The following is a 24,365-nucleotide window of genomic DNA, read 5'->3' as shown; positions in this document are numbered from 1 at the left end:
CACGGCAGCACCTCGATTGTGCCTTATGACCACCATATTGACTTTTTTTTATCACATTCTTCAGACACTTCCGTCACATGCCCACCTTCATTTGCATATAGATAAGCTTCTAATAGTAAGGAGACCATGGAAACACTTGGCTTGTGGTGGCAATTATAACTCTGAAGGAAAACTGGTCAAATCCATTGGTAGAAGAACCCAGCAGCAAGAAAAAAATGTGACCGGATTATATTTTCCATTCTCTTGATTAAATGTTTCCATCACAGATGAAATAGTGAGAAAGCAAATGCAAATTTAGGTGAAGGAAAGTAAATTAAAGGATCTTGGGTAATAGGAAGGGAACGAGGTCTCCAAGTGACATCTAAGATTAGACGGCTCCCCGTTTGACTTGTTGTGTGACTGTTTTGTATTTCTGTTTTTTTTTTTTTTCCAACTGGGACTGTTCTTCTTCACCAAGATCTTCTGGTGGCCTATATCTCCATAATCTGTATGCACGTTGCAGTAGCTGAAGATGCTGATGAATAATCCATCTTCAGAGTTACTTCAGGTGTTTCTGGTGGAATATCAATCTTCGTGGCTCAGCATGGAATCACTCATGCATCTCATTGGGTTGGCACAAAGCCTTGGCTGCTGATAATGATTTGCTCAATGAATTGTGATGAAAGATGAGGACAGGTTGAGACTTCAACAAAGAGAGAGAGAGAGAGGCTGCTTGCTTTTCCGTGAGGAGCGAGAACTCCTGAGTGACTAATGATCTGAAATTTAAGCTTGTATGCTCAGAGAGTTGGAAGAAAGCTGGTACAAGGATTACTCTGTTCCCATTAGTATCTGAGAACATTGAAAGTGTTCTGCAAATGCACCAATGCATTGGAGCCTCAAGCCCATTGACCTCAAAATTACCTCATAGGACTCTCCAAAATTTCAGACACAAATAATCCCTACCCCCTCTCTCTAATCTAGAGGAAGCAAGAATTGCAACTAAGAACTTTAGCATGCAAGCAAAAAATTAATAATCCCACAATACTTAAATAGGCTTTTGCTTCTCTCAACCCATGATCTTTAATTTTTAGTCTCCAGTCCCCTAATCATCCTGGTTGCTCTCCTCTGTACTTTTTCTAGAGTCTCAACATCTTTTTTTTATAGTGTGGTGACCAAAACTGGATGCAGTATTCTAGGTGTGGTCTTACTAAGGCTTTATAGAGTGGTATTTGTTAAGGATATTGGTGTTGTGTTACCAACCAGCAGAGTGTAGAACACAGAGAAACCTTGCTGAGAGCAAAGAATAAGAGATGTGCAAACTGGTTTATCAAAAGTTTACTTTATAGTGAAAAAACAATCTCATAGTCTTTAAATCAATCCAAGTCTTTGCCAGTTAAATCAGTCCAGTGATACAAAAAATCTTTTTACCACACAAACAGTAATTGGTTAGAATAACAAACTCACTCTGGTTCACAAACCACGATGGTAGCAGTTCCATCCAATGATGATAGCACAATGATAGCAATTCCACACACTATGGTAGCATATCATCAACTGAATACGTTACAGTACCTTTCTTAAATACGTTTACAACTAGTGATTATCTAATTACAGCATGACTCAGCATTACAATGAATTAGCAGTAAAACTTTAAAGTCACACAATACATATTCATATTAAAGTCACAGAACACATATATTGCCTGGACAACTTGTTAGGCTCAAACCATATCTCCCTTGATCTTGATTGCATCCCTCTGTTAATGCAATTTAGGATTACATTGGCATTTTTGGCTGCTGCTACATACTCTTGGCTCATATTTAGCTGGTTGTCCACTAAGACTCCAAGATCCCTCTCACAGTCACTGCTATTAAGCTGGGTTTCATCCAGTTTATATGTGTATTTTTGATTTTTCTTACCTAAGTTTTTAAAGTTTTTTTAAGCTTTAGTTTTTGCACTGGTGACTGATCATATAAAATTCTGTTCCATTCTGTAATACCATACTGGCATTTGTGAAATGTGAGAACCCCTCAATTTAATGGATCTGGAGTTTGCAGACTTGGGGTTTAATTGACAAAATCTTATGGATGTAGCTTTTGTGCAGTTTTCAGGCAGCTCCAGCAGCCTGCAGAGCTGGCAGCAGTTGGGCAGTGAGGAAGTTGGGAAGGAACATGGACCAATCCTGGAGTCTGGAAAAGGCTCGGACAAGGGCTCAGAGGCAGAGAGGGGGCCAGGGCCATCTGAGAGTTACGTGCTGCCTCCGGAGCCTCCAGAGTCGGACATCAGCAAGGCAGAGGAACAGGGGGGGGCTGTTCCCAGTGTGCGCATGCGCAGAGCTGCCAGAAGGCAAGAACAATTAAGACAAAAGGGACGACTCAGGAGTAGGGCTTGGAGATGATTGCCCCCTCCCAAAAGACATAAAGGAGGAGGCAAAGGCACGTGAGCCTTTGCAGGAAGCAACTTTGTTTGTTCTGGTCGGTTTAAATTCTGAAGCTCCGCTTTGACTCTGTGCTCGGTGTGGCCTTGCAAAGCTAATTGCCAGTTAGGTCTTTGGCAGCGTGTCAAGGGAGATAAAGGTGGGTGCTTATCAGCCTTATCCCGAAGGACTATGGCAGACTTTTGTCGGACTCTTTACAAACTATTTGTGACTCATGACGGGCTGTGAATGAGCAGAATTCACAGCTGTTGAAATAAAAAGAGGGTGTTTGGGACTCATTGTGTGCTTTTTACGTCTCAGGAAGCCTAAGTCAGAACAGGATCCCAATAGGTCATTTGTTTGGTATATAGACCGAGGTATCTGTCTCTTGCCGTCTTATACAGGCAACAATCAAATAGGATGTGTTGTCCCTAACTTTACTGAATATTAGCATATCTGTCCGCCCCCCCTTTTCTGAAATTAATTCAGCTGAACCTTTCTTTGCCTCTCCCCCACTCGTGTCTCTGCTCCCTTCTTAACTTTCTTTCCACAATGTCATTTGTAATTCCAAGAAGTTTAATATCTGATTAGTAAATACGATGATGAAACATTTTTTTTTGGCTGCAAAGAAGCTGCCATTTACCATGCGGCAATGACTGAAAAATTAGGTTCAGCTCAGTAATAATTGATGAAAATGGGCTCCTTTCTCTCTGCCTCTGATTTGCTTTGAAGTTTTGACTTAATAATGTAAACATGGCTTGTTTTCTCTGGGAGATGGATTGCCTTCTGATTTGTTAAGTGCACAGACCTGGGTCCTTTTGTCTCACTTGTCTTTGCCTCTGCGAGGTGGGATGCAAAGGAGGGATGAAATAGCTCCCTGCCTGAAACGGATTTTGGGAAGGTAAGCCGGAAAGGGGATCTTTGAGATTTAACAGCAATGCTGAATTATGCTGTAGGAAGTTAGCACCCACCCCTCTCCTGGGAAAATCAGATATTTTAGGAAATATTAAAAGGACAGTATATTTCCCCTAAAAGGGAGGAAGAAACTCTACCCCCCTCCTCCACCTTTGTCAATGGATCATTAAGGCCTACATCATTCTATTCTACATAACAAAGTTCTACCTCCTTCAGGCAGAGCCACAGCAGGAATTGCCCAAAGCCCTTTCATTACATCATCACCCGGCAAGGCTCAACCAAGCCTGGGACAAAGACAACCTACAAAGTTACCCCTGCATGAACCCATGGGAGTCTGACAACCAAGCAGAATACAAGCTCAAATTCAAAAGCCCGGAGAAGGCATAAAACCCAGGTACTCTCAGCGTCTCTGCCCCTTTTTCCCCCCTTCACCCAAGATCTTCAAGGCATGTGATCCTGTTCACCCTTAAAACCATCTTTCCAGTGTCTTTTTCCCCCACCAGCAGCCACCATGTTTCCAGTGTCTTTTCCCCCACTTGGAACTGAATCCAGAAGGACATTTCCTGCAACAATTATTTCATGAAAAATGATCTTGGATGGAAAATAAGAGTAATTGGAAGCATTATTTGGAATGATCTGACACCAGGGGATTGCCACGTAAACTATTTAGCAGAATGGAGGTGAAGGCGGAGAGAAGTTTCCACATCTTCATCTCCTTCCAGGAGCTGCTTTCTCCACCAGTCCTTGAACAGACAAAATTATTATTGGTTGCATAGTCAGAACCAGTGGTGGGTTCCTCCCGGTTCGGCCTGGTTTGGCTGAGCCGGTAGCGGTGACAATATGATGTCATCGAACCAGTTCTCTTTGTTTGGGAGCTAGGCCCTCCAGCCCTCCCCCCCGTGTTATTCTTACTGTTTATTTGGCCCCGCCCCCAATCTATTCGTTGCCTCCTGAGTCCCAGCTGATCAGCTAGAAGGAAAAAAACTGTTTAAACTCTTGCCGCGGGGCTTCAAAGGGCCGTCCTACAGCTGATCTGTGTTAAAAGGCAGTGTGGTAGTAGACCAGTGTGCTCGAAAAACAAATGGATAGACTGGTGCCTCCAAAAACAAATGAGTAGACCGGTGCCTCCAAAAACAAATGGGTAGACCGGTGCCTCCAAAAACAAATGGGTAGACCGGTGCCTCCAAAAACAAATGAGTAGACCGGTGCCTCCAAAAACAAATGAGTAGACCGGTGCCTCCAAAAACAAATGGGTAGACTGGTGCCTCCAAAAACAAATGGGTAGACCGGTGCCTCCAAAAACAAATGAGTAAATCGGTGCCTCCAAAAACAAATGGGTAGACCGGTGCCTCCAAAAACAAATGAGTAGACCGGTGCCTCCAAAAACAAATGAGTAGACCGGTGCCTCCAAAAACAAATGGGTAGACCGGTGCCTCCAAAAACAAATGGGTAGACCGGTACCTCCAAAAACAAGTGAGTAGACCGGTGCCTCCAAAAACAAATGAGTAGACCGGTGCCTCCAAAAACAAATGAGCAGACCAGTGCCTCCAAAAACAAATAGGTAGACCGGTGCCTCCAAAAACAAATGGGTAGACCAGAACGCTCCAAGAACAAATGAGTAGACCGGTACAGCTCTGCAAGCAGTTAAAAGCCTGGTAAACCAGTACCTCTGCTAAATCCGAAAGAATTGTCACATGACCATAAAACCACACCCACAAAATAAGCCATGCCCACAAAACGGGTAGTAAAAAAATTTAGAACCCACCCTGGTCAGAACCGGTAGGATTTCACCACCGGTGTATACTCATGCTAGCTACATGACCTCGGAAGGGTCTTTGAACAAAGCTGGCTCCCTTGGCTAAGGAACCGAGATGAGGACTGGCCCCTAGAATCATGACTGGACAGGGGCAACCTTTATCCTTCTACCCTGGTAGACTGCTTTCACCATTGCAAACCTGGTTGATCAGTAAGATCACTCAAGAAGACTATATAGAGCCCCTGGCTGCCATATGATCATTTACTTGAAGAGCAGCTTCTCTAAGGCAGCACCTGCATCCCAAATGCACTCTTGCATGCAGCATGTAAGGAAATTACTCTTATATCCTGTAGGCATCTGACTCATAACGAGGCCTCTCTTTCATGTATGTTGGATGAATTATTTCTGCCTTCCATCCACAGCTCTGTGATTTTGTTTCCTTTAAAAATATGTGTGTGTGTATATATATACACACAATATTAGGGTAAATCACCTTCAGAAGCACTTGTACATGGGAAATATATTACATCGAGGAATAATAGATCACTCAAATAAGATAGTCTGCAAGCAGATTGTGATTACAATTTTTCTTTTCATATCTCTGGGTGTCTAATTTAGCCTAGACTCATATGGGACTTCTCAGTAGGGTAGATGGATACTATATTGTGTAGAGTTTTCTCCCCATCGTGACTTGCAGGCAGTAGAATATTGTCCTCCGTGAAATTCAGTTTTTCATTTCTTCTCCTGCTTTCTGTAGGAAAGGGCATCTGTTTGTTGTGGCCCACCAGTGACCAGCAGAGCTGGCAGCAGGTTCAGACAGTGTGGCGGTTGGGGAGGAACATGGGCCAGTCCTGGAGTCTGGGGAAGGCTCTGATGAGGGCTCTGAGTTGGAGGCAGAGAGGGGGCCAAGGCCATATGGTAGTTCTTTGGTGCCTCTGGAGCCTCCGTAGTCTGACATCAGCGAGGCAGAAGAACAGCGTGAGCCTATTCCCAGTGTGCGCATGCGCAGAGCTGCCAGGAGATGGGAACAATTAAGAAAACAGGGTTGACTTGGGAGTAAGGCTTGGAGATGATTGACCCCTCCCATAAGACATAAAAGAGAAGCAAACAGGATGTGAGCTTTTGCAGGAAGCAATTAGTTCATCTGGTCGATAAAAGCTCTGGAAAAGCTCTGTTTGACTCTGTGCTAAGTTTGGCCTTGCCTTGTGTGTGGCAGTTAGTTCTCTGGCAGCATTCCAAGGGAGATAAGGTGGGTGTTTGTAAACACTCCCCTGATAGACTGTTTGAGAAGCCTTTTGGACTGGGAATGACAATAATTCACAGCCGTTTGAATTAAAGAGGTTTGCCGGGACTAAGTTTGTGTTGTACACTTTCTAAGGAAGCCTAGGTCAGAACACTATTGTACAATTTTATTCATTCTTGATTTAGTTCAATAGTGAGAACAATTAACCAGTGGAACAGAAGTTGCCTTCAGAAGTTCTGGGTGCTCCATCACTGGAGGCTTTTAAAAGGACCCTGGATAGCCACTTGTCTGAAATGGTATTTTATTTTATTTATTTTATTTATTTTACTTATTTTATTGATTGATTGATTGATTGATTGATTGATTGATTGATTTTATTGATTTTATTTTATTTGTTTTTTATTTGATATATTTTATTTTTTATTTTATTTGTTTTATTTATTTTGTTTTATTTATTTTATTTTTTATTTCATTGTTTTACTTTATTATTATTTTATTTTATTTATCATTTCATTATTTTATTCTTTTCTTTGTAGCTTTTGACTGACAACGGTTCATTTAGTAAACCGTTCGAAGTTACAACAGCGCTGAAAAAAAAAGTGGCTGTTTTTCACAATGATGACTGTTGGCCGCATTCCCACAATCACGTGATCAAAATCTAGATGCTTGGCAACTGGTTCATACTTATCACCGTTGCAATGTCCCGGGATCATGTGATCGATCAATCTTTTGTGTCCTGGTGGCAAACAAAGTCAATGAGAAAGCCAGATTCACTTAACAACCATGTTACTAACTTAACAGCTGCAGTAAAATATGGCAAGGAAGGTCACATAAAATGGGGGGAAATTTCACTTAACTGTCTTGCTTAATAACAGAAATTTGGGACTCGGTTGTAGTATCAGATGTCAGCATTCTGATGCTGCCATAAAGACAAGGCTTGACTTTTCACCTACTTATTTTCTCTGTAGATAATATCCCCTAGGAGATGGGATGGGAGGGGGGAACATTCCTGTGGGGTGAGGTCAGAAGCTGGGGAGACTGACTTGGAAGATGGCCAATGAGAAGATGAGAATTGGGGAACGGAAAGGGAAGGGTTTGGGGGGTCAGAGGGTTAGTATCGGCTACGACAAAGTCGGGGCCAGATCTGTCGTACTCAATAAATGGAATATTTCAGCAAAGATTAATTGTTTGGGAGTGCAATTTATTTGAGATGACATCGAAACCTGACATCAATCCATACGGAGTTTTTCATTGGCCAAATCAAAAGTCAAGCCACTGTTGGGTTGAATTCTACCGCCAGGGACGTGGCTAAAATATGGGAGGATTTTGCTATTCTGGGAGGTCATTTCATTGTCCATCCATCATTGGTCATTAATCAATATATTTCGCCCTCCCCCAACCACTATACCATGGACATTCTTGATAGTATCTTAAAACATGGAATGGCAATGAAAGAGGGAAGGGAAGAGCAAAGAGATAGAAGGAAAAAGTCAATGGAGAATCCAGATTTATTTCACAACCATGTTACTAACTTAACAATATTGTTGTCTTCCAGCTCTACCAGAGCAGGTAGCTTTTCCTGACTAGATACTAAGAAGCCAATGTTTTTGATATCAATAAATCTAAGATAGCACTCTGGATTGCCATGTAGATAATGGCCTTCTGGACATGTCCATGGTTAATGTTTTTTTTTTTAAAGTTATTGATTTTTATTTCTCATAAACATACTTAAATGTACAATCCCTTGTCCATTGTTAATCATACATATCATCTTTTGACTTTTATATTAGTTCATTCTTCATCCTAAAAAATTAGGGTATATTCGGAGTTGCTCTTCTACCATTTCCTCTCCTTTATTTTACAACAACCTTTCCTTCCCTTCCTTATTCTTTCCTTCTTCCCTTCCCTTCCTTATTCTATCCCTTTCTGCTTTCTTCTTTCCTCCTCTCCCCCTTTACTTCCCCTTCCCTTCCCCCACTCCTCCCTTCTTAATCCCTTTCTAACCCTCTCTCCTACTCAGTGGTGAAATCTAAATTTTTTTACTACCGGTTCTGTGGGCATGGCTTGGTGGGCGTGGTGTGGCTAGTGGGTGTGGCTTGGTGAGTGTGGCAGGGGAAGCATACTGCAAAATCCCCATTCCCTCCCCACTCCTGAGGGAAGGATATTGCAAAATCCCCCATTCCCACCCCACTCTGGGACCAGCCAGCAGTGGTATCTGCCAATTCTCTGAACTACTCAAAATTTCCACTACTGGTTCTCCGAACTGCTCAAAATTTCCGCTACCGGTTCTCCAGAACCTGTCATAACCTGCTGGATTTCACCCCTGCTCCTACTCTTATTCCCCCTCCTTTTCTTCCTCTCCTTTTCCCTCTCTTCTATCCCTCTCTCTCCTTTCCTCTCTTCTCCTCTCCTCTCCGTCCCTCTACTCCTCTCTCCATTCCCACTCCATTGTTGTTTTCCTTTTCAATTCAATATATTTTCAAAATGGTATTCGAGCAACCCCAGTTGATAGAGTCCATGGTTAATGTGAATGACTGTGCTGATAAAGGAGAATCCTTGTAGCTCAGGGTTGACATGAGGGGTCCTCAGTGCTCTCTGAGCTTAGCTGCTTTCTTGCAGACGTTTCATGCCCCAAATTAGGTGACATTCTCATTGCTGATAATGTTTGTTAGCACTGAGGACATTATCTAGCTCAGGTCATGAAACATCTGCCAGAAAACAGCCAAGCTCGGAGAGCACCAAGGACCCCCTGATAGTGATTGTGTTCTGCTCTAAGTCTAGGGCAGAAAGGATCCAAGGCAGGGGTGAAATGCTCCCGGTTCGGACCGGATCGCCCGATCCTGTAGCGATGGAGGTGGGTGGTTCGGAGAACCTGTAGCAAAAATCCCTGCCCTCTCCCCCATGCCCAGCTGAGCCGCACAATCATCAGAGGCTTTTTTTTTTTTTTTTTACTTTTAAAAGCATTTTTTTCTACAACCTCCTCGGCCGAAAAAATGCTTTTAAAAGTTAAAAAAAAAAAAAAGAAGCCTCTGATGATCACACGGCTCAGCTGGGATCGTCAAAGGTTTTTAAAAGGAAAAAAAAAACCCTATTTTTCTTTTAAATGCCTCTGACGATCCAAGCTGAGTTGCCTGATCAGCAGAGGCTTTTTTTTGCCTCTGGCAATCAGGCAACTCAGCTTGGATCGTCAGAGGCATTTAAAAGAAAAAAAAAAGCCTCTGGCAATCAGGCAACTCAGCTTGGATCGTCAGAGGCATTTAAAAGAAAAAAAAGCCTCTGCTGATCAGGCAACTCAGCTTGGATCGTCAGAGACATTTAAAAGAAAAAAAGCCTCTGCCGATCAGGCAACTCAGCTGGGATCATCAGAGCCTTTTAAAAGAATTTTTTTTTTTGCAACCTCTTCGGCGAAGAGGTTGCAAGAAAAAATGGTTTTAAAGGTAAAAAAAACAAAAATTGGCCATGCCCACCCAGTCACATTACCCCCCCAAGCCACGCCCACAGAACTGGTAGTAAACAAATTTTAGATTTCACCACTGATCCAAGGTTAGGGTCTTCAGAGCTTCATACAAAGGGCAGAATGCAACGGGAGCAGATGAAACAGTCTTCTGGATTGGCGATCTCTCCCCAATAGAAAACAAGGGCTATTCGTTCGGAGGCAGTTTAGGGAAGAGAATCACTCTGGAGTGTTCTAATGAACTGTGAAATGAACATCGTGTCAGTTGCCAAGGCAGATGGGCCCAGGCCATTGCTGTTGCGATGAGGTTGGTTTTTTTTTTTTTGCCTGGGAGCCATCACAGGTAATTTAAAGATATTAACAAACGCCGTTAATTAGCTTAACAGCATCACTAGTCCTAATGCAAAGCCAGATAAATAATCCTGCTGTGTACAAAAATTTCTCTTATAGAATCTTCACAGAATTGGTGTGGGAGAAGGAATTGGTGCACTAGCCTCTGCAGGACTTACCGCAATGCTCTCTTTTTTTGGGGTGGAGGGGGAATGTAACTGTCTTTACTGCAATCCTTGTCCTACTCAAAGGACACAGCTTCCTCTGCCAGAGGAGCAGAAAGGACTAGTCCACGTGGGTTCTCCTTCCCTTCTTTCATCTGGAAAACCAAAAAAACCCTTCCTCTCTGATCTTGTGCCCATTCCTTCTCAGCAGGAGAAAATGATACAGTTGATTCCTCCAAAGGTGATAATATGATAATATAGGCACATTGTAAAGGAGGAGGAGGAAGAGGAAGATGAGGAGGAGGAGGAGGAGGAGGAGGAGGAGGAGGAGGAGGAGGAGGAGGAGGAGGAGGAGGATATCAGGGATATCATGGGCCACGTCCTCCACATCTCCCAATCTTGCACTACTTCTTAGCAATAGCACTTAGACCTATATTTCACTTCACAGGGCTTTTACAGCCCTCTCTAAGCCCTTTACAGAGTCAGCCTATTTGCCCCCAACTATCTGGGTCCTCATTTTACTGACCTCGGAAGGATGGAAGGCTGAGGGAACTTTGAGCCGGTCAGGATCAAATTCCTGGCTGTGGGCAGACTGCAATACTGCATTCTAACCACTGTGAAGAGACGAGAGGGAGGGAGGGAGGGAGGGAGGGAGGGAGGGAGGGAGGGAGGAAGGAAGGAAGGAAGGAAGGAAGGAAGGAAGGAAGGAAGGAAGGAAGGAAGGAATAGCAATAGCACTTAGACTTATATACCACTTTACAGTGCTTTGCAGCCCTCTCTAAGCAGTTTACAGAGTCAGCCTATTGCCCCCAACAATCTGGGTCCTCATTTTACCAACCTTGGAAGGATGAAAGGCTGAGTCAACCTTGAGCCATTGAGAATCGAACAGTAAGCAGAAATAGCCTGCAGTACTACATTCTAACCACTGTGCCACCATGGTACTTCTTAGAGTTTTTCTATGCTCTGGCTCGTTTCAGCATTGATAGTGTCCAGCCCTAGAACTGGATCATAGCTTGTATGGAAGTTACATTAATGAAAGGGCAGAATCTCTGCTAAGATGCCTCTGTGTCTGTGAGTGTTTCCCATTAGACCAAGCAGAAAATGAAGGGTTCTCCTGGTCTGGTATAAACCAATAAGATTTTGAACCTAAGCTGTTTTTTTTTTTTTTGGGGGGGGGGGGGAATCAGAAGGTTTTGGCACAACCCAGTTGTTTGCATTTATTACATGTGAGGGATTGTGCCCACGAAGGGGGAAATGATGGACTACAGCGAAGCAGCCTCCTTCCCAGGAAGGAGGGAGCACATGCCAAGGAGAGGGGAGAGACACTAGGCAGCACAGTACAAAGCTGGATAGAAGACAGAGGAGTAGAGTAGAGTAGAGTAGAGTAGAGTAGAGAAGAGAAGAGAAGAGAAGAGAAGAGAAAATAGAGGAGTAGAATAGAGTAGAGTAGAGTAGAGTAGAGTAGAGTAGAGTAGAGTAGAGTAGAGTAGAGTAGAGTAGAGTAGACAGTGGTGGGATTCAGCCAGTTCGCACCACTTTGGGAGAACCGGTTGTTAACTTTCTGAGCAGTTTGGCAAACTGGTTGTTGGAAGAAATTATTAGGGCAGAGAACCGGTTGTTAAATTACTTGAATCCCACCACTGAGAGTGGAGTGGAGTGGAGTGGAGTGGAGTGGAGTGGAGTGGAGTGGAGTGGAGTGGAGTGGAGTAGAGTAGAGTAGAGTAGAGTAGAGTAGAGTAGAGTAGAGTAGAGTAGAGTAGAGTAGAGTAGAGTAGAGTAGAGTAGAGTAATGGCAGTGTGGAAGCTTCTGGTGCTAATATGGCTTCTTGTGCTTGGGAAAGTAGGAGGGGAGATTTAGGAGAGTGATTGTAGTTAGGCATAATAGCATTTTTCCCTTCAGTCAAGGTCATGGCGTTTATGCATCTAGAGGAGGAGTGGTTGCAGGAATGTCTCAAATTGGGACGGATGGTGATTGGGCCATGTGACAGACTGATGGGTTCAGGGGATGGATTTGGGGTTTTGATTTACTGAGGGAAAATCCAGAACTCTTAGATTCGGGTTTTCCCAGATGTGCCAGTATCCCTACTCTAATAAATGAAACTTTGAGAAATGCTTGCCTCAGAGTTTTTAATTAGAGTAGGACTTTCTGGAACGCTGACAGTAGAGTAGAGTAGAAAATAGAATAGAAAAGAAAATAGAGTAGAACAGAACAAAACAGAACAGAACAGAACAGAATAGAATAGAATAGAGCTGGAAGGGACCTTAGAGGTCTTCTAGTCCAGCCCCCTGCTCAAGCAGGAGAACCTATACTATCTCAGATAAGTGACTGTCCAGTCTCTTCTTAAAAACCTCCAGTGATGGAGCACCCATAACTTCTGGTGGCAAGCAGTTCCACTGGTTAATTGTCCTCCCTGTTAGGAAGTTTCTCCTTAATTCCAGGTTGCTTCTCTCTTTGGTCAGTTTCCAACCATTGTTTCTTGTCCTGCCCTCTGTTGCTTTGGAGAATAATTTGACCCCCTCAATAAAAAATTAATAAAAAAATAAAAATAGCCATTCCCTGGAACCTCCCAAGGTCTGTCTGTTAAGGTGAGAATAAGGTAAGGTTTAGTCTAGCAATTCTTTCTATTTGGTGTGAGCAAAGAAAGAACTGAACTTTAGCTGGGCTGTTCTATGTTGTTCTTAGATTGGGCCTGACATCACATCAAAACAAAGCAACAAGTTTATTACTTGTTGCTTTGTACAACAAGTTTATTAATTGTACAACAAGTTTATTAATTAGGCCTATTATTTAATAATTTTAATTATTTTTAAACTTTGTCTGTCATTGTGCTTTTAATCAGGCTGTACACCGCCCTGAGTCCTTCGGGAGAAGGGCGGTATAGAAATAAAATTAATAAATTAATTAATTAATTAATTACACTTGTTATTATTTTGGCACTCTATATCCTAGGTGGCTCAGTGGCTAAGATGCTGAGCTTGTCGATCGAAAGGTCGGCAGTTCAGCGGTTCGAATCCCTAGCGCCGCATAACGGGGTGAGCTCCCGTGACTTGTCCCAGCTTCTGCCAACCTAGCAGTTCGAAAGCACATAAAAAATGCAAGTAGAAAAAAATAGGGACCACCTTTGGTAGGAAGGTAACAGCGTTCTGTGCTCCTTTGGTGTTGAGTCATGCTGGCCACATGACCATGGAGACGTCTTCGGGCAGCGCTGGCTCTTTGGTTTTGAAACGGAAATGAGCACCGTCCCCTAGAGTCGGGAACGACTAGCACATATGTGCGAGGGGAACTTTTACCTTTTTTATCCTAGACTACACCTCTCAATAAGGGTGAAGATGTATTGCTTTGCTGTACAGATGATTGCTGTACAAGGGGCCTCCAGGTTTATTTGTGTCTGTCTGTTATTGTTCAATTGCTTTACAGTGGAGCAGATGGCCTCTATTAAATGATAGTTAATTTCAGTAGATCCTGTGTGAGATGCAAGTTTTGCTTCGGGTAAGACATCTGAGATTGTACCATCACAGCTGCATGCTATCCTCATCTCTGACCTCAGAGGGACAATCCATGGAATCTCAACATCCCTGGGGCCATACTAGCATTTGGTTGCCACTAATAATGATGATGGTTCTGAACCAATCCATTTTTAATGCAGCCAATGAAGCAACAGGCTATTAAATAATAGAGTAGAGTAGAGTAGAGTAGAGTAGAGTAGAGTAGAGTAGAGTAGAGTAGAGTAGAGTAGAGTAGAGTAGAGTAGAGTAGAATAGAATAGAATAGAATAGAATAGAATAGAATAGAATAGAATAGAATAGAATAAAATAGAATAGACATTGGAATGAAGAATAGAATAGAATAGAATAGAATAGAATAGAATAGAATAGAATAGAATAGAATAGAATAGAATAGAATAGAATAGAATAGAATAGACATTGGAATGAAGAATAGAATAGAATAGAATAGAATAGAATTCTTTATTGGCCAAGTGTGATTGGACACACAAGGAATTTGTCTTAGGTGTATATGCTTCCAGTGTACATAAGGAGAATAAAATACCTTCATCAAGAATAAAAAAGATACAACACTTAGTAGAGTCAAGGTTACTAATAAGCTATCAAATCGTACTAGGAAACAAATAAAAACAATATAAATTGAAAGATACAAGCGACATTGTTACAGTAATAAGTGGAAAGAAATAGATAGTAAGGAAGAGAAGAAGAATAGTAATACAGTCTTAGTAAATTATTTGACAGGGTTGTGGGAATTAGTTGTTAAGCAGAGTGATGGTGTTCGGGGAAAACCTGTCCTTGTGTCTAGTTGTTCTGGTGTGCAGTGCCCTATAGCGTCGTTTTGAGGGTAGGAGTTGAAACAATTTATGTCCAGGATGCGAGGGGTCTGTAGATATTTTCACAGCCCTCTTTTTGACTCCTGCAGTATACAGGTCCTCAATGGAAGGCAGATTGGTAACAATAGTTTTTTCTGCAGTTCTAATTATCCTCGGAAGTCTGTGTCTGTCTTGTTGGGTTGCAGAGCCAAACCAGACAGTCATGGAGGTGCAGATGACAGACTCAATAATTCCTCTCTAGAACTGGATCAGCAGCTCTTTGGGCAGTTTGAGCTTCCTGAGTTGACGCAGAAAGAACATTCTTTGTTGTGCTTTTTTGATGACATTTTTGATGTTAGCTGTCCATTTTAAGTCTTGAGATATTATGATAGAACCTAGAAACTTGAAGGTCTCTACTGTTGATACTGTGTTGTCTAGTATTGTAAGAGTTGAGGAGGGTTTCTCCTAAAATCTACCACCATTTCTACGGTTTTGAGTGTATTTAGTTCAAGATTGTTCTGGTTGCACCCCAAGGTTAGTTGTTCAGCCTCCTGTCTGTATGCAGATTCATCGTTGTCATGAATGAGACCAATCACTTGTCAACTTGCAAAGCTTTCAAGTTGCCATGAGCAGGAGGGAGGGAGAACTGAAGTGATTTCCATACATTCTTTCTCACCGCAATCAGGAGGAGGGTGTTAGGTTTCACAGCCATTAACCATTAAGTGGTTAATTGGAGAATGTGATTTATGACATGGCCAGGGGGGAGGGGAGAGACAGGGTCATAGGGGAACGTAAATCTACGTGGATCAATCCTGACTGCATCCAAGTATTGCTGGAATGTTGCTCCTAATAAATCACTATATTTCCTTTGAAGTTTGGATCATGGCTCATGAATTAATTAGGGCATCTTTCGGAAACTTGACATCACTGTTGTATCATCTGCAAACTTCAGTTTTATATATAAAACTATATAACTTTTGAAGAGTTCTTATAAGAATATATAATGCTGAACACAGGATGTTAACTTATTCAAGTGAGATGTAAGTGGGCTTTTGATGGTCACCAGTGGGAGGGTCTGCTAAGCAAAACTAGAGGTTTCTTTTAATAGTTCTGCAAATGCTTATTTTTTTTGCAAAGCTGAAATCCTCAAAGTGAATTTCTCAGGTTTATCCTTGAGCAGAAGTTACCTTTAAATTTTGAAGGAAGATCACAAGAGATTCTGCATTTCTTTGAGAAGCTCTGATATATGTTTTTCTGAAGGAGTACTTTACTTGAAGACACAAGCAGAAGGCGGGTCCAAGTCAGATCTCCACTGGAAGTCTCAAATGTTCTGATGTTCAGTCAGAACTGAAGAAGCTTCTTGGATGACAAGAGTAACATCTTCCTCAAGGAAAAGCAAAGTCCAGTTTACAAGCCTGTAGAGATTCTCAATCATCCAGGTCATGCTGTCTGCAGGGAATATAAATCCTTCCATTCCCCACTATCCTGTCAGAACTGAAAGAAGCTTCTCGGATGAGAAGTGAAACATCTTCAAAAGAAAAAAAAAACCAAGGAAGTCCAATTGCCTCTTGAAAAAGCACCTTTGGGACAACCATGACCTGGATGATGGAGAATCTCTACAGACCTTTAGCTATCCAATTTGGGATGAACGCCCTTTGAATGGTGTGGGAGTAGGAATGGATTTCCGGAAGAAAAATTGCAGACTACAGGAACCAGGAGCATTACTCAGGTGACCCTGAGGACACAGATAAATCTCCAAGGGCTTCAACGACTCTCTAAAAGGATGCAAACGACCAGCTGTCTGCAAGGAGTATAAATCCTTCCATTCCCCACCATCCAGTCAGAACTGAAGAAGCTTCTTGGGTGAAAAGCGAAACATCTTCAAAAGTAAAAACAAGAAAGTCCAGTTGCCTCCTGAAAAAGCACCTTTGGGAAAAGTCCAGTTACCTTTTGAAAAAGCACCTTTGAGACAGCCATGACCTGTATGACTGAGAATCTCCATAGACATCTCTACTGGAAGAATACAGTTGGCAACGGCACATGTCCTCTTCAATCAGCTGATACTGTCATGGCCTGCCATGGCAACTGATACATAGGCTGCCCCGATTCCAGCATCCAATGATTGATGGCCTGCTATCCATCACACCCCCTCCTTCTGAAAGTCGCCATTTGTATCCCCTCTAGATACTTATCTCACAAGTGGAGCAAGCAGAGCTTATCTTATTTTTTTTTCCCCCGCGGCTCCTTCCGTGTTAAAAATAAAACCATCTCTGTAATTTACTTATTTCTGTCATCGGCTCATCAAATCTATTTCTTTACACTTCCAATTATCTGTTATAGAGATCAGCTGGAGGATAGGACCGACCCATGATGATCTCAGGATTATTGGATCATTACAGAGAAGGTTCCTTTGCAAAGCTGGCCCAGCATTCATCCTCTTCGTGTGTTTCCACCTCTTGTTATTTTGCCCATCTTCACAGTTTCAGGGCTCAAACTGCTTCTTTCCCACCTCCTCCTGCTCTGAGTCATCGGTGCTTTATCATCTCCGTCCCGCTGCTTATTTTCTCCAAGGCAGGAAAAGTCTCCTGCACTTCGTGCCATCACTTTCTCACTGCCTAGAAATATTTAACATTTCCAAAACGAGGAGGAATATTTATGAGGCTCACAGGACAAAAACCGGGGAGACTGTTCTTTTGCCTGGGTGAGCTGGTTACCGCTTCTACGTGATGAGATCTACCACCAGGCTCACAAATTCTCCCACTTTTACTTTTTTTTTTCCCAGTGCATATTTATTCCATTTCATGCTAAAAAACAAAATTGTTTCCAAGAATTATTTGCACAAACTCCATTTCTGGATTCTGTTCAGGGAGGATTCTGTCCTAGAGATGTCAAAACAACAACAATATCGGCAAAAAACCACCATTGGAAAAACTTCAGAAAAGACTGATTTAAACCGTACTTGTATTTGAACAACTACTAAGAAAGCTCATTAGTAGTCCTTAATTAGTAAACTAAGTGTCGGGTTTCAATGCTATCTCAAAATAAATGAATTTCCAAACTGCCGATCTTTGAGGAAATTTTCTCTTTATTGAGCATAGCGATCTGTCCCTAGCTCTTTCGTGGTCAGCACTGACCTTTGGCCCCCCAAGCCCTCCCTTTCCGATCCCCAATTCTCTGGTCTCATTAGCTATCTTCCAAGCCACTTTCCTCATCCCTTCTCTGTCAGATCACAGGAATGTCTCCCTTCTCCCATCTCCGAGGAGACAGAAACTTCAAAGGAATTAAGTAGGCAAAAGTTCAAGCTTCTCCTCTCCTTATATATGTCAGTGCTGGGACGCTGACACTAAGGTTTGTTCGGACTTTGTGTGTGCTGCGTTCTTTGTGGTCCGTAGCTGGGGCAGAACAGCTTCAGCTCATACAAATCATTTTAGTTTCATCCAAGTTGGGATCTACAAGAAATAAACGTTGCAAAAAGGCTGGGACAGGAACAGTCTACTCTACCTTGATCTCTATATTAAACTTTCAGAATCAGAATAGAGCTGGAAGGGACCTTGGAGGTCTTCTAGTCCAGCCCCCTGCTCAACCAGGAGACCCTATACCAGTGATGGCTAACTTTGTGCCATTGCGTGCCAAAAGCAGGGGGAATGTGGGGTGGTTGCGCGCGCGTGTGCCAACACCCATAATTCTATGCGCCTTGACCCACGCATGCGTGCGCGACCCCCCCATGCTCCCCCCACTTTTGGCATGTGATGGCATGGTGGGCCCATTTTTCGCCCTCCCCAGTCTCCAAAAACTTTCTAGGAGCCTGGGAAGGGCGAAAACAGCCTTCCCCACCCTCCTGGAGGCCGAAAACAGCCCATTTGCTAACTTCCGGTGGGCCTAGAAGGCCCAAAAATCAGCTGGCCAGCACCCGCACGCGTGCTGGAGCTCAGCTAGGGCAACGCTCACGTGCCCACAAATATGGCTCGGCGTGCCACCTGTGGCGCATGTGCCATAGGTTTGCCATCACGACCCTATACCATTTCAGACAAGTGGCTCTTTTTAAAAACTTGCAGTGATGAAACAACCACAATTTCTGAAGGCAAGTCGTTCCACTGGTTAATTGTCCTCACTGTTAGAAAATTTCTCCTTAATTCTACACTGCTTCTCTCTTTGATCGGTTTCCAACCATTGTTTCTTGTCCTGCTTTCTGGTCCTTTGGAAAATAAATTTGACTCCCTCTTCTTTGTGGCAGCCTCTCAAATACTGGAATATCGCTATCACGTCACCCCTAATTCTTCTTTTCTGTAGACTAGCCAAGCCCAAATCCTGCAACCGTTCGTCATACGTTTTAGTCTCCAGGCCTTTCATCATCTTACTTGCTCTTCTCTGCACTTTTTCCAAAAATCTTTTTTTGTAATGTAGTGACCAAAACTGGATGCAATATTCCAGATGTGGCCATACTAAAGGCTTTATAAAGCTGTACTAATACTTAACGTGATTCGGATTCTATGCCTCTTATTTATACAACCCAGGATTGTATTAGCGTTTTTGGCTGCCGGCACACACTGCTGGCTTATGTTTAAATGACCGTCCAGTAGGACTCCAAGGTCCCTCTCACAAGTTACTGTTTTTGAGCCAGGTTTCGCCTAATCTGTACCTAGAACTATCTGTAGTTCTATATAAGCTCAGATATCAAGAGAAGATGCTGAGTTTATCAGTTGAAAGGTCAGCAGTTCAGCGGTTCGAATCCCTAGTGCCGCGTAATGGGGTGAGCTCCCGTTACTTGTCCCAGCTTCTGCCAACTTAGCAGTTCGAAAGCACATAAAAAATGCAAGTAGAAAAATAGAGACCACCTTTGGTGGGAAGGTAACAGCGTTCCGTGCGCCTTTGACATTTTGTCATGCCGGCCACATGACCACAGAGACGTCTTCGGACAGCGCTGGCTCTTCGGCTTTGAAACGGAGATGAGCACCGCCCCCTAGAGTCAGGAACGACTAGCACATATGTGCGAAGGGAATCTTTACCTTTATCTTATCAGAGAAGTGTTGCTTTTTTTCCCAAACCAGGGGGAATGAAAGAAACCTCAGACTGATAGCACCTGAGCAATACTTGTGTTAGCTACAGTCCGGCATCCTTTTGTTACTGGCAAAAGCTCTGTGGGATGACGGATCTGAACCAGCAGGAAATGATGTCGAGCATCGTTGTAAAAAACTGCCTCTCCAATTGCCGTGTTCTGTTTGGAGCAGCAGGGGGTACTACTCCCCTTTTTCTTACGGCAGCCTTTTTGGAGAAGAATGGGCAAGGTTTTAACACCTGTGTGTGTTCCTGCATTTTCCTGGGAGCTGAGAGCTGCAAATTGACTGGTTAACCAGTGTTGGTACAGCGGGAGAACCCGTGGAGATTTCAGGTCAGGTAGTTGAGCAAGGAGTTGTTCAAAGGACAGCCAAGAAAAGAAAGCAAATGCTAGAAACTTTTGATATCAACTGTTTAGCTCTTGGGAGGGTTTATTTCCAGGTAATGCTTATCTATTGCAAAAGTTAGGGGTGAAATGCTACTGAGCCAGTAGTGCCAGTGGCGGGTAGTTTGGAGAACCGGTAGTGCCAGCGGTGGGAGGCTCCACCCTCCCCAAACCGGGACATTCTCACGTCCCGGTTTTGACCATCTGTGCACGTGCAGGAGGCTTTGCAAATGCGGAGTGTGCACATCAGTGAACCGGTAGGAAAGGTACCGTATTTTTTGGAGTATAAGACGCACCTACCTTTTTTGGTGAGGAAGAAGAAGAAAAAGAAATCTGCCTCTGCCTCTGAGCAATTTTGCCTCATTGCAGCAAACAGCAAACAGCCTGCTTTACTTTTATTTTTGTTTTCAGCAGAGCTTGATTAGCACAAGGGAAAAAAAAATCTGCTCCAGCAATTTACCTCTTTGGAGCAAGCAGCAGAGCCGGGCAAAAAACAGCTGAGAGCAAAACAGCTGAGAGTCGGGAGGCCGATCCAATCAACTTGTGCTAATTAGGCTGTGCTGAAGCTGAAAGCAGCTGTTTTTTTCTTGCTGTTTGCTTGCAAGGAGGTAAACTGCTGCGAGGCACAGGCCAAAGGGTTGGGGCCAGTGGGTGGATGGAGCAACATTCAGTGTATAAGACGCACCTAAATTTTCACCCCCTTTTAGGGAGGGAAAGGTGCGTCTTATACTCCGAAAAATACGGTAAGTACATTTCACACCAGCAAAAGTACACTCACTTAGATGATGCGTCCAACAACTACAACCTCAGAGGGTTTCTATGGGACAGGAAAAAGATGTCCGTGACATAGTATTTTGCCCAAGATTGTCTCCAATCTTACAGGAGCAATTTAATCTATTCTGTTGCCCTAGAGCTAAATCAGAGAACATAGATTTGCAGGTTCAGCTTATTAAGCTTGTGAATCTGAATATTTTAGCTTCCTAGGTGTTTAGCTATCAGGCATATGTAACACTAGCTTTGTTGATTCCTTGCAATACAAGAAAACAAACAAAAAAAATCATTGAGTGTCTGGTAGGTGCATCATTTCCATCGACTGTCATTCAGGATAAGGCAACCTGTTTCATTTTCGGAAATAACACCTTGAGTTGTGAGTTTTAACCATCACAACCAGTCGAATAATCACAATGCAGCTTGCTGTCGTTTACGTAATTCAGCTGTTCATCAGCAAGGACAGTTTCCTTTGGCTGCAACGAAAATTAAGATGTTTATTTTTTTTTTAAAAAAAGACATTTTAATTCCAGTGTTGTGTTGCTGTTGATAAAAATAGGATCGCCAACATGATTGCCAATGTCCGATGACGGATATGGCACAAGAATAGAATAGAATAGAATAGAATAGAATAGAATAGAATAGAATAGAATAGAATAGAATAGAATAGAATAGAACAGAACAGAACAGAACAGAACAGAACAGAACAGAACAGAACAGAACAGAATTCTGTGTGATTGGACACACAAGGAATTTGTCTTTGGTGCATATGCTCTCAGTGTACATAAAAAGACAAGATACATTCGTCAAGAATCATAAGGAGCCTGAGTGGTGTAGGAGGCTAATGCCTCCTACTAAGGCAGCATTTAACATCCAGCTGCCTGCAATTACTGCAAGTTCAATTCTCACCAGGCTCAAGGTTGACTCAGCCTTCCATCCTTTCTAAGGTAGGTAAAATGAGGACCCAGTTTGTGGGGGCAATAAGCTGACTTTGTATAACATATACAAAAGTATGAAGGCTATTGCTTAACGCATTGTAAGCCGCCCTGAGTCTCCGGAGAAGGGTGGCATATAAAAATAAATAAAAATAAAATAATAAATAAATAAGGTACAACACCCAGTGACAGTCATGCAGTACAATAAGCAATCAAATCATACTAGGGAACAATATCAATATAAATCACAAGGATATAAACAACAAAGTCACAGTCATGCAGTCATAAGTGGGAGGAGATGGGTTATTATAGGAACAATGAGAAGATTAATAGTAGTGCAGATTTAGTAAATAGTTGGACAGTGTTGAGGGAATTATTTGTTTAGCCGAGTGATGGCGTTCAGGAAAAATCTGTCCTTGTGTCTAGTTGTTCTGGTGTGCAGTGCTCTATAGCGTCGTTTTGAGGGTAGCAGTTGAAACAGTTTATGTCCAGGATGCGAGGGGTCTGTAGATATTTTCACAGCCCACTTTTTGACTCGTGCAGTATACAGGTCCTCAATGGAAGGCAGGTTGGTAGCCATTGTTTTTTCTGCAGTTCTAACTATCCTCTGGAGTCTGTGTCACTCTTGTTGGGTTGCAGAAGATAGAGGTGCAGATGACAGACTCAATAATTCCCCTGTAGAACTGGATCAGCAGAAGAAGAAGTGGTGTTGTAGCAAGAAAATAAAATAAAATATTTGAATCTTTTCTTTCTAACAAGGAGTTGGTTTTGTTGAATTCTTCAGTATCGTCACACATTAAACAAGCATACATGCATATTTCTTTAAAAGAAAACTGAAAAGTAAACACATAGGATATTTGACTAACCAAAAACAACAAGAAAAAATTTGGTTGGAAGCCCTAAATCCATTCCCAATATTATGTGTTAAATCTTCCAAAAAAATCTTAAATATCCTGCACTTGCTAAACTTGAACCAAGCTTTCTCAAAAGATACCTCCCTGGAAAATATCTGCATTTTTTTTAAAAAAAAATTTTCCATAAAAGCGAAAATATTTTATGACCTCTTTTTGCAAATACGTTCAAAGTTTGCATACTTTCCCTTCCGCATCATGACCATCCTAGCAGCAGAGAATGTAAAATAATGGGACAATTGCCAAGAAGATGGAGGAAAAAATAAGCAAAAATTTCCCGATTCCAGAGAATCTGCTAAATAATTTATCATACCCATGAACCACTTGGGTGAAATGCTATTTAGTCCACCCAAAAATGATTGACAGTTGGCCCTACCTAAAAACACACCATTCTGTTGAGGTTTTTTTTTTTATTGTTGTTTTAGCTATATATAAAAAAGAAAGAAAAGTAGAAATGGGAAATTAGGGGAAGGAAAAAGTGAGGGGAAAAGAAAATGTAAGGTACAAGGAATTTTTTTTAAAAAAAAAAGGTGTTAACATTGGACTCTCTTTATCACAGTACAAAAAGAGTAATCAAAGAATTTGGAAGAATACAATGAATCTTAATATAAATGGTGATAGTTCACAAATATTGTTAGCTGCAAATGGAAATACGTACTATTTCCACAGCAAGGAAGATAAAGCAGAAACGGTTAAATCGATCATTTTATTCAAAGAGGAGAATATATTTAAGCACATTTTTCATTTGGATATCACGTCGGGATTTTCTGCTTGTGATGAAATGAAACTTTGACTTTGGTTTTGTCAATTAGATAGATTTGTCGTTGTAGAAATGGCTAGTTATAGACTAATGTGCAAAAGCAAAAAAAAAAAGAGTTGAGGCTGGAGTGTTTTAAAACACACCATTCTGACTGCAAAAATGGAAGAGATCTGGACTCGAAGCAATAGTTTTTAGAATATTAGAATAGAATAGAGCGGGAAGGGACCTTGGAGGTCTTCTAGTCCAATCCCCTGCTCAAGCAGGAGAACCTATACCATCTCAGACAAGTGACTGTCCAGCCTCTTCTTAAAAATCTCCAGTGATGGAGCATCCACACTTTCTGGTGGCAAGCTGTTCCACTGGTTAATTGTCCTCACTGTTAGGAAGTTTCTCTTTAATTCCAGGTTGCTTCTCTCTTTCATTAGTTTCCAACCATTGCTTCTTGTCCTGCCCTCTAGTACTTTGGAGAATAATTTGACCCCCCCTCTTCTTTGTGGCAGCCCCTCAAATACTGGAACACTGCTATCCTGTCACCCCTAATTCTGGGTGGGGGGGGAGTTACTCACTCCCTCTGAAAAGGCTCGCAATCTAGGTGTTCTCCTGGATTCGCGGCTGTCCTTGGTCAACCATCTGACAGCCGTGACAAGGGGGGCTTTTGCACAGGTTCGCCTGGTGTGCCAGTTGCGCCCTTTCCTAGACAGGGATGCCTTCCGTGACCTATGCTCTCGTCATCTCTCGTTTGGATTACTGCAATGCCCTCTACATGCCCTTGTGGTGCACCCGGAGGCTCCAACTGGTCCAGAATGCGGCCACGCGGGTTGTTACGGGGGCTTCCCGTTACTCCCGTGTTACACCTCTCCTGCGCGAGCTGCACTGGTTACCGGTGGTCCTTCGGATCCGCTTCAAGGTGCTGATACTTACCTATAAAGCCCTTCGTGGCATGGGTACTTACAGGATCACCTTCTGCCTGCCTCCAAC

The 24,365-nt window shown here is 42.6% G+C and overlaps 1 protein-coding gene across 3 annotated transcripts in view; it reads left to right on the top strand.

Moving 5' to 3' along the window:
* Positions 1-24,365, top strand: part of LOC117668223 (opioid-binding protein/cell adhesion molecule homolog) — a 991,290-nt gene that overhangs the window by 934,858 nt on the left and 32,067 nt on the right. The gene's annotated exons all lie outside the window — the stretch shown is intronic.

This window comes from Pantherophis guttatus, chromosome 9, assembly GCF_059756535.1.
Source record: "Pantherophis guttatus breed Tessera chromosome 9, ASM5975653v1, whole genome shotgun sequence".
In the NCBI taxonomy this organism is placed as follows: Eukaryota; Metazoa; Chordata; class Lepidosauria; order Squamata; family Colubridae; genus Pantherophis; species Pantherophis guttatus.
This window is presented reverse-complemented; position numbering and strand designations above follow the sequence as displayed.